At 43.2% G+C, this 16,812-nt stretch overlaps 1 protein-coding gene across 3 annotated transcripts in view; it reads left to right on the plus strand.

The window, feature by feature from the left end:
- The first annotated feature begins 14,298 nt into the window (after positions 1-14,298).
- LOC126996894 (importin subunit alpha-4-like) overlaps positions 14,299-16,812 on the plus strand; it is a 51,607-nt gene continuing 49,093 nt past the window's right edge. For all 3 annotated transcript variants that reach the window (XM_050857824.1, XM_050857816.1, XM_050857828.1), the window contains exon 1: positions 14,299-14,357. The gene's annotated coding sequence lies outside the window, so the exon portion shown is untranslated. The remainder of the gene's footprint in view (positions 14,358-16,812) is intronic.

Genomic DNA, 16,812 nt, shown 5'->3' on the forward strand with positions numbered 1-16,812 from the left:
TTTTTTTGTTTCCTTTTCTTAGTGGCATCATGGTGGAAAACTTGTGTGACTTTTCCCCCTCCGCCTTTTATCTCTGTTATTTCTCTTTTCCCTTTCTTTCCTGCCATAGGTGTGTACTTGCTCTATATCTCTTCCTCCTCTTTCCCCTTTCATTTTTTCCTGTTTATTTCAGTTTTTGTTGTATTCCTTCAGCTCTTATTTTTTATCTCTTCCCTTCTGTTTTTCGTTTTTCCTTCCCTTGCTATCATGGTTTCGTACTCGTTCTCTTTCTTTTTCTTCTCTCCTCCTCGTTGTTATTTCTTTCTGTTTCGGTTGCTTCCCTACTCCTCTCTCTTCCTCGCTGTTATGCCTTTACTCCATTTCCTTACTATGATGTTTGTGTATTCAATCTGTTTCTCTTTCTTATATCTCCTTTTTTTCCCATTTTTTTTCTCTGATTCAGTTGAGTTCTCCTTCACCTTCTTTCTATCTTCTCCAACTCTGTTACTTTCGTTCCTCCTTTTCTCTCTTTCTATTTCTTTCTATTTCAGTTGAGATCTCCTTTAGCTTCTCAATCTCTTCTCTTTTACTCTTCATCCCTTTTTCCATTGCCTTACTGTTCCGGTTTTCCTTTTTCCCTTCCCTCCATCTTGTCTTTCTTTCTCTTCCTCTTCACTTCTTGTTGCATTGTAAAGAGCAGGTTTTTCCTCCCTGATATTGGCGGCAGGATTTTTCGTTCCCTTACCCTGAGCTATGTAGTGTGGGGTTAAGCGTCTCGGCGTCGACGGAAAACATTTGTTATGGTGGGGGTCGTTGGGTTGATAGCGAATGTTAATCGTTCTCAGGTCGTAAGGTCTGGAGAGCGCAATGATTATAGTTCATAAAAATGTGATGAATACTGGAATGCAGACAGAATACTGGAAGTTGAGGAGTGGATGTGTTCTGGAGGAGTTCTAAGTACGGGAGAGAGGAAGAATTCTGGTTTATAGGAATATTTATGGTTAGTAAAGAATGTTAGTAGTTCTCATTCTCAGGTAAGTCGGTTAAATGGTAAACCTCGTAGTTCTAAGGGTAATTTTTGGCAAAGCAAGAAGTGGAAGAATATCTAATGGCACATTGAGGTCGAAATAGGATGATAATATGCATTGTTAAGAGCAGGTTTTTCCTCTCTAATATTGGCGGCATGATTTTTCGTTCCCTTACCCTGAGCTAGGGTTGGCGGTGGGTGAGTGGTTAGCGTGTGGGCCCCGCATTCACCGCGTGCTGGACGACACGGGTTCGAATCCGCACGCTACCACCTGGGATTTTTCAGTCACCGCTGAGTGGCCTAAGACTACCCACATGCTGCTCTGAAGACCTCCCATCACCCCGGACTCTAGAGGAAACTGTCCAAGTGAGTCAAGAATGAGTTCCGGGGGGCAGCATAAGACAAGAATAAATGGCGCCACTATAAAAACTGCCTGCGCCATGACGGGCTGGGGACGACCACCAGACCCCTGAAGAAAGCCTGCCGGCCCTATAGGCGAACACGTAAAAAAAAAAAAAAAAGTACTTAGATGTCTTCAATGTGCAAAAAGATGCCATGGTAGTTCAGGAGATCAATGAATGGACGTAAGAAGTGCTATAATAATTTTCAAAGTCAACGCAACATGTTGGTATTAGTTCGAAAATAGACTCTCAAGGCACATTTGGGGTTCTGAAAATCATGTATCGTCATCTAAGCCGGTATGGAATGATTGTAGTTCTCGAGGATAGACAGACAGGTAAACAATGAAAAATAATAGCGCTGAAGGAAGGAAGATAATCAGGGAACAGTTGTGGTTCTAAGAGACGCGCGGTATTATCTAAGCCAGTGAGGAATGATTATAGTTTTCAAGAATCCTCAGACCGGTAAACAGGAAGCAATACCAGCACTGAGGCAGGTCGATACCCATGGAATAATTGTGATTCTGAGGGGCACGCGGCGTTATGTAAGTCAGTGAAGAATGATTATAGTTCTCTAGAATACTTAAACCGTTAAACAGGAAACAATCGCAGCGCCGAGGGAAGGAAGGGAAGGGCGAAGGGTGGGCGGGGCGAGGTCTGTTATCGTCGACGCTATTCCCTCCACGCCCCGCCCCTGACAGATAACACACGCCAGCTATTCAGCATTCAGCGCGGCGCCCGTCGACACGTGGCATATTAAGCTCATCAGTATGGCCGCGCACGACCCAGGTAACAATTAGGTGTGGATGGCACTGCGTTATTTTGGTGGCGATAATAGTACGAGTAGAATCTAGGTTCCTGTTCGTGTTACTGTGTTTTTATTTTATGTGGGGAATGTATTATAGGAAGCGAAAGATATATAACGATAAGAGATAAATAGATATACAGATGGATAGATAATGACATGGAGCTAGATAGATGGAGAGATATAGCGGGAAAGAGATAGATAGATATATAGGCTGATAGATAAAGGGAGATAGAGGTAGGTAGATATATAAATGGAGAGATAAATAGAGATAGAGGTAGAGAGATATAGAGAGGGATAGAAAGTAAGAGAAATGGATGTGGGAGTAATGTAACATGAAAACCGAGAACCGTAGACTTTAAAGAAGTTTCGCAGTTCGGTTTTATTTATTTTTTTTGGCTGGCAGCCATTATGAAGGAGAAAGGTTAATAACGGTGCTGCATAGTATTTAGCGTGCTTAGAGTAAGGTTATAATTTGCGTTGCTTGAGTGCTGTACTTCATCTCCTTAAACAGCGATAAAAAAAATGAAAAAGTAAGATTCAACAAAACTGATAAAATTATGTTCTTAACACCTTGTTTTCATATAGGAGTCGCATATTGCATTACTTGTTTGTTTTCCAGGCTTGCATCCTTCCTTGACTGTAAGACGAGAAAATGTTACGAAAATAGAATGATAAAAGATATATGAAAACAATGAGAAAATGAATAGAAAGAAAAATATAAAGGGAAACATGAGGAGATAAGAAAATACAGCAGGAGACAGTAAACGAAAGTAAAAGAAAGAATGAAAAAGTGAGAATAATAAATGAATAAGAGTTAACTGTGATAGGAATCATGGAAATAATAACAAAGAGCGAATGAGATGCGTAATAAGAAATAAGGAAGACACACAGAGCGTCCACCACCACCACCACCACCACTCACTGTCTTGTCATTTCCCAAAAAGACACGATTTGAGATGTAAATTAGTGCATTAGCATAACAACACTAACCTGCAGGAGGAGGAGAAGGAGGAGGAGGAGAAGTAGGAAGAGGAGGAGGAGGATGGGAGAGAAGACGCAGCAAAATTAATCATAAGAAGAAAGAGAAGCTAGATAACATGAATACAACGAAAAATATAAGTAGAAGAAAACCAAACGACAGGAACAAAAACAGGAACTAGAGCAGAAGGAAGAGAAGAGTATGCAGATAGCAGAGACAAGGACAAGAAACCACAACAACAATAAAATAAAAAATACCCGGAGTACTAATAGCAGAAACAGGAACAGAAACAGGTACTCGTAACAAGATAAAGAAAGTGCTAGAAAGTAATAAAGAGGAGTTATCAGCATGTAGCAGAAGAGGAGGAAAAATAACTACAACAAAAGAAAGAAGAATCGGAGTAAGAGGAGGAGTAAAAACAGGAATTCGTAACAAGGTGAAGAATGCGAGAGTAAGAGAGACAAGAAGAGGAAGAAAATCATGTAGTTAAAAATAAAGAAAAAAACAAGAATCAGAAAGAAGAGAGTAGAAGGAGGAATAGGCATTCGTACCAAGGTGAGGGGAGAGTGACAAGAGATCAGCCCTAAAAAAGCCGTGCCGGAGACGCCTCGTAATGTGTGGGTAATTGTGTTAGCCACGACGCGGGTTTTGCGCCGAATAATGAGCACGCCGAACACGTTAATGTGATTAGACCTCGGTGAGTCCTGGGTGGCCCAAGGCGCTGAGACGCGAAGAAGGGAGGAGGAAGACACACAAACAGGCCCACGAAGACGGAGTTGGAGGAAGAGGAGGAAGAGGACTTAAGAGGAGCAAGAGAGAAAATAAGATAAGGAGAGATGGATTAGGAGGAGGAAGAAGAGGACGACCAAAGAGGAGGTGGTGGAAGAGGAGGAGGAGGAGGAGGGTAGGCCTAGGAGGAGGAGGAGGAGGAGGACATAAGACGAGCAAGAGAGAGAATAAGATAAGGAGAGGATGGATTAAGATTATGTTGGAAGATGACTGGCGACAGGAGGACAAGGAATGACAAAGAGGAGGAAGAAGAGGAAGACCAAAGAGGAGGTGGTGGGAAAAGGAGGAGGAGGAGGAGATAGGCCTAGGCGGGGAGGAAGGAAGACTTGTGATGTAAAGGACGAAGAGCAACAGTAGCAGGCTAGAGCCTACCAAGAGAGGAGGAGAGAACGAGAGGAGGAAGAGGAAGACAGAGGAGGAGGAAGAGGACTGACTGACTGATTGAGTAAGGAGGTACACAACATATCCTTCAGGTTCTGTAGGCTTTAAGGGATGAGGAGAAAGAAGAAGAGAAGGAAGGGGAAGAAAAAGAAGAGGTGGAGGCGAAGGAGAGGAGGAGACTAATACAAGTTCTGGCGATGAAAAAAAAGAACACCAGTGGCTTCAATGGCAGAACTTAGGAGAGGGAAGAGTTGAAGAGGAGGAGGAGGAGGAGGAGGAGGAGGAGGAGGAGAAATACGATGAGAGAAGAGGCCGACTGACATAACGAACTAGTGGTGAATGGAGGATTACGGACAGGAAGAGAGTGAAATGAAAAATGATATCAAGTTAATGAATAGGTGAATAGATGGATATAAAAGGTGAAGGTATGTAGATGACGAGGGAGGAGAGAAGACGAGGAATTCAGAAAATGACGATCACAAAACAACATAGTAAAAAAGAAGAGAAAATAAATCAATAGCAATAGGTATAGAAAAAATTGAGTAAACAAGGAAATGATAAAATGATAAAGCAAAGAAGACAATGGAACTAAAGAATGGAGAGAGAGAGAGAGAGAGAGAGAGAGAGAGAGAGAGAGAGAGAGAGAGAGAGAGAGAGAGAGAGAGAGAGAGAGAGAGAGAGAGAGAGAGAGAGAGAGAGAGAGAGAGAGAGAGAGAGAGAGAGAGAGAGAGAGAGAGAGAGAGAGAGAGAGAGAGAGAGAGAGAGAAAATCCAATATCACTTTTAATCGTCTTAATTTTATCACCGTTCAACCATTTAACTCTTTTTCCCTCTCTCCACGGTGGCTCTTCTCTCTTTTCCAAATTATCTCCTTCCTTTCTCCCTCTATCTCTCCCTCCCTCCCTTCTTTCTTCCTACTCAGCCATATCTTTTTCCTCCTCCCCCTCTCTCTTCATTCCTCGTACTCCTCCACGCACCCTCCCTCGCTCTTTCTTTTTTTTTCTTTCCTCTCTATCCCTCCCACCTTTCCTCTCCATATTTTATTGGTTCTCAGGTTGTGCCAGCAAGCAGTAATAGCCATGGAGGAGGAGGAGGAGGAGGAGGAGAAGGAGGAGGGGGATGAGGAGGGGAGGTTGATGCAAGAGGAGGTGGAGGTAGTGGTGGTAAAGGAAAGACCGAAGTTGTTAGTGGTGGCGATATACGCTGGAAAGAAGTGTTAGTGGTGGTGGTGGTGATGATGACTCTGCTGGAGGTAATGCTGGCGGTAGAAGAGGTTGTCATGGTGATGGTGGTGGAAGTGGTGTAGATGGGTCTGATGGCGAAGAGGATGGTGATGGAGATAATGGTGATAATGAACAGTAACTAATGATGATGATGCTGGGGATGGTGATGATGAAGGATTGTAAGGTTAGTGTTGTCTACGGTGGTTGATGGTGGTGATGGTGATTGTTTAAAGGTGGTGATGATAAGTGATGTCAGTTGTGACGGACTTTAAATATTCTCACCATATCACTCTCTCTCCCACTCCACTTTCAGCCGACTCCTGTACCACCCACTATCCCCACCTCCTCCCTTCCTCCCCATTGCAATTTCTCCTCCACTCCACTCCACCACTCCCCCCCACCTCTTCACCCATAACGTCCCACATCACAATTTCCAGGTTCATGTCCTGCTTATCCTCTCCTTCCCCGCCGCCAGAAATGACTAGAAATCACCACATTTACCTGGGTTGGGTAAGCGGGCAAGTGGAGGGAGGAGGGAGGAAGGAGGAGGGAGGGGGGGCATGAGGATAGGGGATAAGATAGGATGTGTATGGGTGGCAGAGTTTGGAGTTGAGGTGACATATTTGAGGGTGTGGTTCTTTTGGTTTAGGGACAAGATTTTGGGTGTGGTCGTGTGTGGGTGAGGGTGGGTTAGTAGGGAGACTGAGAAGGTAGGCTAGTGGTGGGGTTGGTGGGTTTTAAATATAGTTGGGGTGAAAGTTGATTGGGGTGAATGTGAGGTGTGTGTGTGACTGGCTTGAGCTTAGGGGTGGCAAGTATCTCTATCTATCTGCCTATACGTCTGTCAATTATCTATTTTTAACTATATATCAGTTCATCTTATTATCTATCATTTCTCTAACAGTCTGTATGTGTATTTACCTATTACCAACAATGTATGTAGCCACCATATTATCTATCTACTCTAGTTTTCAGTCTGTATCTACCTATTTATTTATTTAAAACCATGTAGCTATCCATCATACTTATCTACTTATCAATCTGTCTCTTCCTTATTATCTATTTATAACCTTATATCTAAATATCTTACCATCTGTCTCTCTATCAGTCTCTTGTCTCTATCTATCTATAGTTCTATACATCTATCTATCTGTGTCTGTATGGAGGCCAAGGTCAGTCAGGATGGAATTAATCTCATGGGTGAGTGGAGAAATGTCAATAAGAGAGGGTTACAGGGTCTGATTGCCAGACGAGGGTGGGAAAGGTTAGGGTGTTGATGTGGCAGGGACTAGGCGTGTGGGTGTGACTCTTGGGGGTGAGCGTGATGGGGTTATGGCGCTGGAAGGGAGAAGTGGGAAAGGAGGGAAGGGTATGGATTAAAAAGAGTGTGTAGATGAGTATGGGTGATTAATTGGAGAGATGAGAGAGAGAGGAGGTGGGAAGGAGTGGTTTACAGTTTGGGAAGGAAGAGATATTGAGAAAAGGTGGAGAAGCGTATGGATGGGGATAAGAATAGTAAGATGAAACATAGTTGAGAGTGTGGATTAAGTGTACTGGAATAGGGTGGCGAGGGAGAAGAGTGTTGGATGAATGGTTGTAATGGGGAGGGGAGCAAAAGGGTCGTGGATGATGGGGAAAGAGGAGGAAAGAACAAGTAAGTGTTATGCGTAGTAGGTCATGGACAAGTTGGGAGTGGACATGAGAGGGAAAGTGAGGCTGAAGTGAAGGAAAGATTAAACTAAGTGGAGCGTTGGGAGGTGTGGTTGTGAAGGGCGGGACTGATGGAGCTGAGTGGGTGGAGTTTGGTGGAATGTGATATGCTGGTGGTGGAGGATGGAGTGGGTGAAAGAGAGGGTTGGTTGGTCTACGCCTGTTCACACTTCCATCTGGTCAGGAGCGAACTGCACTTTTAATCACGTTGAGTGCCTGCCGAGGAGAGAGAGAGAGAGAGAGAGAGAGAGAGAGAGAGAGAGAGAGAGAGAGAGAGAGAGAGAGAGAGAGAGAGAGAGAGAGAGAGAGAGAGAGAGAGAGAGAGAGAGAGAGAGAGAGAGAGAGAGAGAGAGAGAGAGAGAGAGAGAGAGAGAGAGAGAGAGAGAGAGAGAGAGAGAGAGAGAGAGAGAGAGAGAGAGAGAGAGAGAGAGAGAGAGAGAGAGAGAGAGAGAGAGAGAGAGAGAGAGAGAGAGAGAGAGAGAGAGAGAGAGAGAGAGAGAGAGAGAGAGAGAGAGAGAGAGAGAGAGAGAGAGAGAGAGAGAAGAGAGAGAGAGAGAGGAGAGAGAGAGAGAGAGAGAGAGAGAGAGAGAGAGAGAGAGAGAGAGAGAGAGAGAGAGAGAGAGAGAGAGAGAGAGAGAGAGAGAGAGAGAGAGAGAGAGAGAGAGAGAGAGAGAGAGAGAGAGAGAGAGAGAGAGAGAGAGAGAGAGAGAGAGAGAGAGAGAGAAGAGAGAGAGAGAGAGAGAGAGAGAGAGAGAGAGAGAGAGAGAGAGAGAGAGAGAGAGAGAGAGAGAGAGAGAGAGAGAGAGAGAGAGAGAGAGAGAGAGAGAGAGAGAGAGAGAGAGAGAGAGAGAGAGAGAGAGAGAGAGAGAGAGAGAGAGAGAGAGAGAGAGAGAGAGAGAGAGAGAGAGAGAGAGAGAGAGAGAGAGAGAGAGAGAGAGAGAGAGAGAGAGAGAGAGAGAGAGAGAGAGAGAGAGAGAGAGAGAGAGAGAGAGAGAGAGAGAGAGAGAGAGAGAGAGAGAGAGAGAGAGAGAGTTTCTCGCCGGCCTTGGACTGAGCGATAAAGTTTCCACAATTGAATGGATGATAAATTCCCTTTTAAACACACCGACGAGGAGCGTGGTCGAGCACACGCAGGATTTACAGCGCCGGAAACGTTACGACACAGAGCACGAAGGAAACAAAATGACGTACCACAAACCTAAGTAAATATATAATCTAACCTAACTTATCTGACTAACGGACTAACTGACTAAACTACTAACCAAATATTGTAACTAGTCTGACTAACTAACCTAACTAACCTACTAAAATTACCAACCTAACTGCCAAACCTACTCAACTAAAATAACCAACCCACTAAGGACCAAAATTACTAACCCAACCGAAATTACTAACCTAACTACTTACCTTCTAACTAATCCAACTAACTTAACTATCTTAACTGACTAACTAACCTAACTTAACTAACCTAACCCATTAACCAAGCCTAACTAACATAACCCAACTAACCCAACTAACCTAACCAATCAACCTAACTTACTCAGCCCAATCTAACCTAACTAACCTAACTAACCTAACTCCAACCCAAATTTAACTACCCCAACCTAATTAATCACTAACCTAGAACTAAATAACCAACGTTCTAATTAACCCTAACTAACTATCTAACTTACCTAACTAACGTTTTAACTAACTGACTAATCTTATGCAGCGAGAGCCTGATGAAGGCGTTGTGAAAATCAGGAAGTCACTGTAGAAAATATATCACAATCTTAAACAGTTTGTCTTATGTATATTTTGCCGTCAAAGAAACAAAAGAAGAGTTAATTTATTCACTTTTGGTCTGTTTACATTTTCATATGTTTTTTTTCAATTATTTACTCTTATCTATTTTATCTAGTTCTTATTTTATCTGGTACAAAGAAGCCAATATTTCCTTCCTCTTATATATTCTATGGCGAGGTTTAGTTTTTTCTTTCTTTCATCAATGCGCATTTCATTCACGGCTCAGATAAACGTTTTACTTCAGCACGCAATCCATTCAGACGGAAGCGAGCGAGCGGTGAAAAAGTTGACCCATTCTCTTCCTCCTCCTCCTCCTCCTCCTCCTCTCCTCGGCAAAATGAAGGTCTGAGACGCGCCTAGTAAATGCCATCTTAAAGTACTGCATCTTGCTCGAGTTGACGCCCAGGTTACCGATGCCCTTTCAAGCGTGTAGGAAGGGTGGTGGAAACATGAAAACATGGACTAGCAGGCAGCAGAAAGCCTGTTGGCTCATTACTAGGCTGCCTGCGTTCAGTGATTTAATCAATCCGTTTGCCATAGGAGTGGCTTGCAGGGAAGGATTAAAGCACTTGTGTATCTACTCTTGGGAACGTTCAGTTCACTCCCGATGCAGCAAAGTGGCGATCAATGCGTTTCTTGAAGGAGTTGATGGTCTCTGCGCTAACCACTTCTGCAGGAAGGCTGTTCCAGTGGCGAACAACTCTATTCGAGAAATAACTCCTGCCGATGTCGGTATTGCATCGCTTTGCTTGAATTGTTTTTCCGTTGTTTCTTGTTCTCAGGTTGGTTTGTAGCGTGAAGAGTTTGGAGTGATCAACGTTGCTGAGCTTGTTCAGGTACTTAAAGACTTGTATCATGTCTCCCCGCAGGCGTCTCTTTTCCAACGTGAAGAGGTTGAGTCGCTCGAGTCGCTCTTCATAGGGCTTCGTCCTCAGTGATGGTATCATCTTCGTGGCGCGGCGCTGTACTCTCTCAAGTAATTCAATGTCTTTCCTGTAATTAGGAGACCAGAACTGCACGGCGTATTCCAGGTGGGGCCTTACCAACGAATTGTACAAGGATAACATAACTCCCGGCGTCTTGTATTCGAAGCTCCTCGATATGAACCCAAGCATTGTATTGGCTTTCTTACAGGCGGACTTGCAGTGTTTTATTTGTTTCAAGTCACTGCTGATGGTGACTCCGAGGTCTCTTTCCTCTTGCACAACATGTAGTGGTTCGCCACCCATGTGGTATGTGTGGTTGCTGTTTCTGGATCCGATATGCATTACTTTACATTTGGTAGTGTTGAAGGACATCTGTCATTTTTCTGACCACCGAGTGATCTGGTCCAGGTCTCTCTGGATAATTTTGCAGTCTGCCGCTGTGAGGGCCTTCCCACCCACCTTTGTGTCGTCGGCAAATTTTGAAAGATTGGATTTCAATCCTAGTTCTAGGTCGTTGATATATATGATGAAAAGTATGGGTCCCAGCACTGACCCCTGTGGCACTCCACTTGTGACCGAGAGCCACTCGGAGGCCTGTCCGTTGAGTACAACTCGTTGTTTTCTTCCAGTGAGCCAGTCCTTGATCCACGCTGTCAGATTGCCGCCTAATCCCGCCGACTTGAGTTTCTTGAGGAGTCTTTCGTGTGGCACTTTGTCAAAGGCTTTCTGAAAGTCTATATATAACATCGCTGGGGATATGATTATCCCAGTTTTCATAGATACCTTGGAAGAAGTCCAATAAATTGGTCAAGCATGAGCGCTTGTTCCTGAAACCGTGCTGAGCATCGGAAATGATGTTGTTGTCTTCAAGGAACCTAACGAGTTTGTCTCTGATGATCTTCTCGAGGATTTTTCCCGCCACAGAGGTCAGGCTGATTGGTCTGTAGTTTAGGGTGGAGAGGGAAGGAAGGAGGGAGGGAGGAAGAGAGCAAGGGAACGAGTTAGAAGGAGAGAGGGTAGGAGTGGAGAAGGAAAGAAGTAGAAAGGAAGGTAGGAAGGTTAGCATTGGAAGGAGGACGATATGGAGAGAGAGAAGGGGAAGAGGGAGGGAGGGGAAAAAAGTAATGGAAAGAAAGAGAGATGGAGAGAGGGAAGAAGGGTTATAGGATACGGGAGAGAAGTAAAGGAGGAGGAAGGGAGGGAGCGAGGAGAGGAAGGAAAGGGTGAAGGGTATGGGAGAGAAGTAAAGAGGAAGAGAGGGAAGGAGGCAAGCAAGAAAACGTGGGAGATACATAGAGAGGGATGGAGGGGTGGAGGATATGGGAGATAAGAAAAGAAGGGAGAGAGGGTGGGTATTGAACTGAAGCAAGGTAAAGGAGAAAGAGAAGGGTAATAGAAGGAGAGCAAGGGAAGGAGAGAGAGCTTGATACAGACAACAAAGGGTGGAGGGAGGATAAAAAGAGAAGGTAGATGTGAACAGAAAGAAGGGTGATAAAAGGAACAGAGAGACAGGTCAAATTAAAGGATGGGGGAAGAACAAGAAGGGTGGGAGGGAGATAAGAAAGGAGAGAGGGAGGGAGAGAGGAAAATCTGATAAAGGAAAGAAGGTAAAAGAGTGACGGATCAAAGGTTTAAATAAAGAGGAAGTGAAGTGTGGACGGAGGAAGGAAGTGAGGAAAGAGGGAGAGGAAGGATGGAGGGAAGGGAAGGAGGGAGGAAGGGAGGGAGGGAGGGCTTGACGTAAATGAAAGTGGCGGATAAAATGCTGTGAAGTAAATATTAGATGAAAGAGGGAGTGGAGGCATGGAGGAAAGAAGAGATGAACTGGGAGATGAGGAGAGAAAGATGAGAAGGCAAGTGAGAATGTGACAGAAAGAGGATGAGAAAGAGGGAAAGAGGGAGAAAGATGAACAAGCAAGTGAAAGCAAAATGGAAGAAGATTAGAGATAAAAGGGGATGAAAGAGATGCGTAAAAAGAGGAAGGAGGAAAAGGAGAATGAAGAAGGGAGGTGACGTTGATAGCAGGAGCAGAGGAAGAAAGGAAGTGTTAGAAATATAGAAGAAAAAAAACATGAATAAGAAAGGGAAGATCATACAAGAGACAAAAAAAGAAAGAAAGTCAGAAATTAAAAGAAATACAAATCTTACGAATACGAAAAGTTAAAGTTCAAGTGAAAAAAAAAATAGAAGGGAAGATAAGACGAGGAAGAAAAAAGAAGCAAGAGTCAAGACAGAAATAAAACGTTGAATGTAGTAGATGAAAAAAATAGTATACGTTATTCCCACGGGCGTTAAAAATAATACAAGGTTAATGAATGAAGGTGAAACAACGGCAGCAATAGCAAGGGAAATAAATATCCTTAACAACAAACAAAATACCGGTAATATATTTCCTCTGTTGTACGATATAAAAAAAAATCACGTGTTTAAAGCAGAATTGATAGCTCATTTGACCCAGTCCCCGGAGCTTTCACAGTTAAATAAGAGATGAATGATTTGCGGGAATGCTGTTATTATTATTATTATTATTATTATTATTATTATTATTATTATTATTATTATTATTATTATTATTATTATTATTGTTGTTGTTGTTGTTGTTGTTGTTGTTGTTGTTGTTGTTGTTGTTTTGGCTAATGGTATAGATGAAACAATGAAGGGATAATAAATGTTTTCTGTGCGTGTGTGTGTATGTGTGTGTGTGTGTGTGTGTGTGTGTGTGTGTGTGTGTGTGTGTGTGTGTATGGAAGACATGATAAAAACAGATTGACAGATTGGTAGACAGACAGACAGATAGATAGCCACAGACAGACAGACGGACAAATAGAAATAGATTGACAGACAGACAAACAGCCACCATTACCACCACCATTCAACCACAACCACCACTACCCCCACCACAACACCCCCACCGCCATTCCCATCCCCACCAACACCACCACTACAACTCCCCTCCTCCCCCTACCTCCCTCCCCTCCAGGCCCTTAATCATCAACACCATCATTACGCACTAGGCAATTAGGGCGAACTAGGCCACCTCCGCTCACCTGGAAAATCGGGCGCCTCCTGCTGCAGGTAATGAATGAATCGCCGAGGCCGCTCACCTGTAGGGGCGGAGGGGCGAGGCTGCTCATTACCTGTCCCATCGTCAATCTGGGTCAGGCAGGTGTAGGGGGAGGTGGAAGAGGAAAGGGGGTAGAGGATGCGTCGGTGTGGGTGGGTGGGTGAGTGGGTAGGTGTTCGTGTTTGTCGGTGAATGAGAAAATGAGAAAAATAGAGAACTGTGTGTTAGTGCGTAGGGAAATTGAAGCTCGGGACAGATTTGGTGTTTACTAAATTAAGGGAAATGATAAAGATTCACAGGTAAGGGAAAAAAATATGCGTAGATAAAATGGAAAATGAACTGCATTATAAATAATAGCAGGCAAACCTAAACAGACAAAGCATATAATTAAGACAGACAAAACATACAAGGAAGAACAGAAAAAAACAAAATTATCAAGAATCAAAAAGCGAAAACTTACAAATTCATTACTCATTCAGAAGGACAAATGCCACTTATCTTTCTTATTATGTATCATTAAAAAAATATATATATTACTCAGAGTTTAAAATATATAACAAATCTGATCTTGCCTTTCAAATCATTTTCCAGCATAACCATTTGATGTGCGTTAATTTATAGGCTGTTCAGCGAGAGAGAGAGAGAGAGAGAGAGAGAGAGAGAGAGAGAGAGAGAGAGAGAGAGAGAGAGAGAGAGAGAGAGAGAGAGAGAGAGAGAGAGAGAGAGAGAGAGAGAGAGAGAGAGAGAGAGAGAGAGAGAGAGAGAGAGAGAAAGCAGATAAACAGAGGTAATTACTTAGAGAAAACAAATAAACAAACATATGATAGATACACACACACACACACACACACACACACACACACACACACACACACACACACACACACACACACACAAATGACTGAAATATAAAAAAAAGGGAAGCCGTCATAGCGAGGGGGAGAATGAACACTTTCCGCCCCAAATTGAACACAAATAAAGAAATAAACAAACACACAAACACACACACATGGTACCACGAACATGCAATTGAGCGTTCACCTGGATGTGTGTGTGTGTGTGTGTGTGTGTGTGTGTGTGTGTGTGTGTGTGTGTGTGTGTGTGTGTGTATTTTATAATGTATTTTCCTCTGTGTTTATTGAGAGCTTTGTACTTTATTTATGTGTTGAGTGATCTGTTTATTTGTTCATTTATTTCGTTTAGTGTTGTTTTTTTGTTATTTTTTGTTATTTTTTTCAGGTTGGTGTTAATGTCCTTTCAACTCTTCCGGACTGTCAGTTGGAACGCACGTATGTATAGTTATTAAAAGTCTCTCTCTCTCTCTCTCTCTCTCTCTCTCTCTCTCTCTCTCTCTCTCTCTCTCTCTCTCTCTCTCTCTCTCTCTCTCTCTCTCTCTCTCTCTCTCTCTCTCTCTCTCTCTCTCTCTCTCTCTCTCTCTCACACACACACACACACACACACACACACAACTCCCCTGTCTTTAATATATCATGTTAAAATATATCAACTTTTGTTTTAATTAGCAACACTGGAGTTATGTATTTATTGTCTATAGATTCATAATGTTGCAGGTGTTTACTCTAACTAATACATGACGCTTTAGTTTATTTATATTTTGCTGTTATATTAAGCTCCATAAATCTGCTCTTTTAAAATATATGTAAAGGTGCAGTTTCCTAATATTTTTTTTCATTTGATATGTGATGCTACAAGTTTATACTCACTTGTTTTATATGTAACACTAAAGTTGTTTCATTAATATCTGTAAATATATATAGCTACATGCATTTGCTCTCCTTTGATGTGTAATGATTCAGCGATTTACTTATCTCTCTGTAAATATACTTGATTGTAAAGGCATTTGGTTTCGTCTGATGTGTTGTGCTGCTGTGCTTCACCTGTTTCCTGTTAGTATATGAAGCTACAGGTATTTTGTTTCATGTCTGTGTGATATATTTCCCAGTGCGTTGTGAGGCGAAGCGACACGCTCCTCTGCAGTTACTCGTGTTTGTTAAAGGGGAGGAGATGTACTGGTGTGCCTTTGTTTGTGTGTGTGCGTGGGGATGTGTGTGGGGGGGTGGCGGGTGAGGGGGGGGTCTGATCACTAATTGGACTCGTCATCGCCAGCAAGTACTCTCCCGACTAGAGCAAGCTCATTATAGTCAATCCCTGGGTACTGTTGGGATCTTCACACACCGCACACCCCATCGCCCATGCTCAATGGGGGACATTAATCGCTCCTTGTCAGCGGAAAAATCCGGCCTGAGCGGGGCTCGAACCTCCGCCTGCCAGGCCGCGAAGAGTGGTAGCGCAGAGCTTTAACCGCTGACTATCGGAGCGGTGTGTGTGAGGGGGGGAAGGGAGTGTACGTGTTTTTTCTTTTCATATTATTTATACTTAAGTTTCCCTTCTCATGTCATCTTCATTTCTGTTCTTTTTTTAAGTTTTCCAAAGTTTTGATTTTCTGTAGTTTTTTTTAATTTAGGTTTCAGCTTTCCTTAATTAAATCTTGCGTAAGGGAAGATGTGACTTTTCCTTTCGTTTGTTTCTTTTTGAGACAAAGATGTTTGTTATCGTTCACAAACCTAATCTCTCTCTCTCTCTCTCTCTCTCTCTCTCTCATCCCTATACATCACATTCCGTCACCCTCACGTTCTCTCACCCTTTTCCCTCCTCCTTCATCTCATCCGTCTTCTCCGGTACCTCCTCCTCCTCCTCCTCCTCCTCCTCCTTCCATTTGTTTCCCACGGCAGCATCTTATCGTGTTTCCTGTCTCTCCATATTCATTTGTCTCTCGTGACGTTATTTAAGAACATAAGAACATAAGAACGCAGGAGTCTGCAAGAGGCCGGTAGGCCTGTACGGTGTACGAGGCAGCTCCTTTGACCCTAAGCTCCCGTGTATCAAACCCCACCTAATATCGCTGTCCATGAATTTATCTAGTCTATTTTTGAATGTGACAATTGTATTGGCACTCACCACATGACTGCTAAGCCTATTCCACTCATCCACCACCCTATTAGTAAACCAATTTTTGCCTATGTCCCTGTTGAATCTGAATTTATCCAGTTTAAACCCGTTACTTCGTGTCCTACCCGGTTCTCTTACCAACAAAACCTTATGAATGTCTCCCTTATTAAAGCCCTTCATCCATTTATAAACCTCGATCATGTCTCCACGCACCCTTCGCCTTTCTAGAGAATGCAAGTTTAACTGTTTGAGTCTTTCCTCGTATGGCAAGTTTCTCAACCCCTGAATCATCTTAGTCATCCTCCTCTGCACCGATTCTAACATTTTGTATCCATTCTATAGTAGGGTGACCAGAACTGAACCGCATAGTCAAGATGAGGTCTAACTAATGCTAAATATAGTTTGAGGAAGACTTCGGGCTTCTGTTGCTTACGCCCTTGAAATAAATCCCAGTACCCTATTAGCTCGATTTCTAGCTTGAATGCATTGTGCCCTTGGACGGAGATCAGAGCTCACTAAGACCCCTAAATCCTCTCGCACCCAGACCTACTTATGAGAGTGTCATTTAAGCAATAGTTATGTGAGGGGTTGTTCCTACCTACACTCAGAATACTGCACTTCCCTACATTGAACTCCATCTGCCATTTATCCGCCCAGTCATATAATCTGTTGAGTTCACCTTGGAGAATACTAGCGTCCTGATCCGACTCAATTACTCTACCGATCTTGGTATCATCTGCAAATTTACTAACATCACTACTAATTCCTGTGTCT

This window comes from Eriocheir sinensis, chromosome 1, assembly GCF_024679095.1.
Source record: "Eriocheir sinensis breed Jianghai 21 chromosome 1, ASM2467909v1, whole genome shotgun sequence".
NCBI lineage: Eukaryota > Metazoa > Arthropoda > Malacostraca > Decapoda > Varunidae > Eriocheir > Eriocheir sinensis.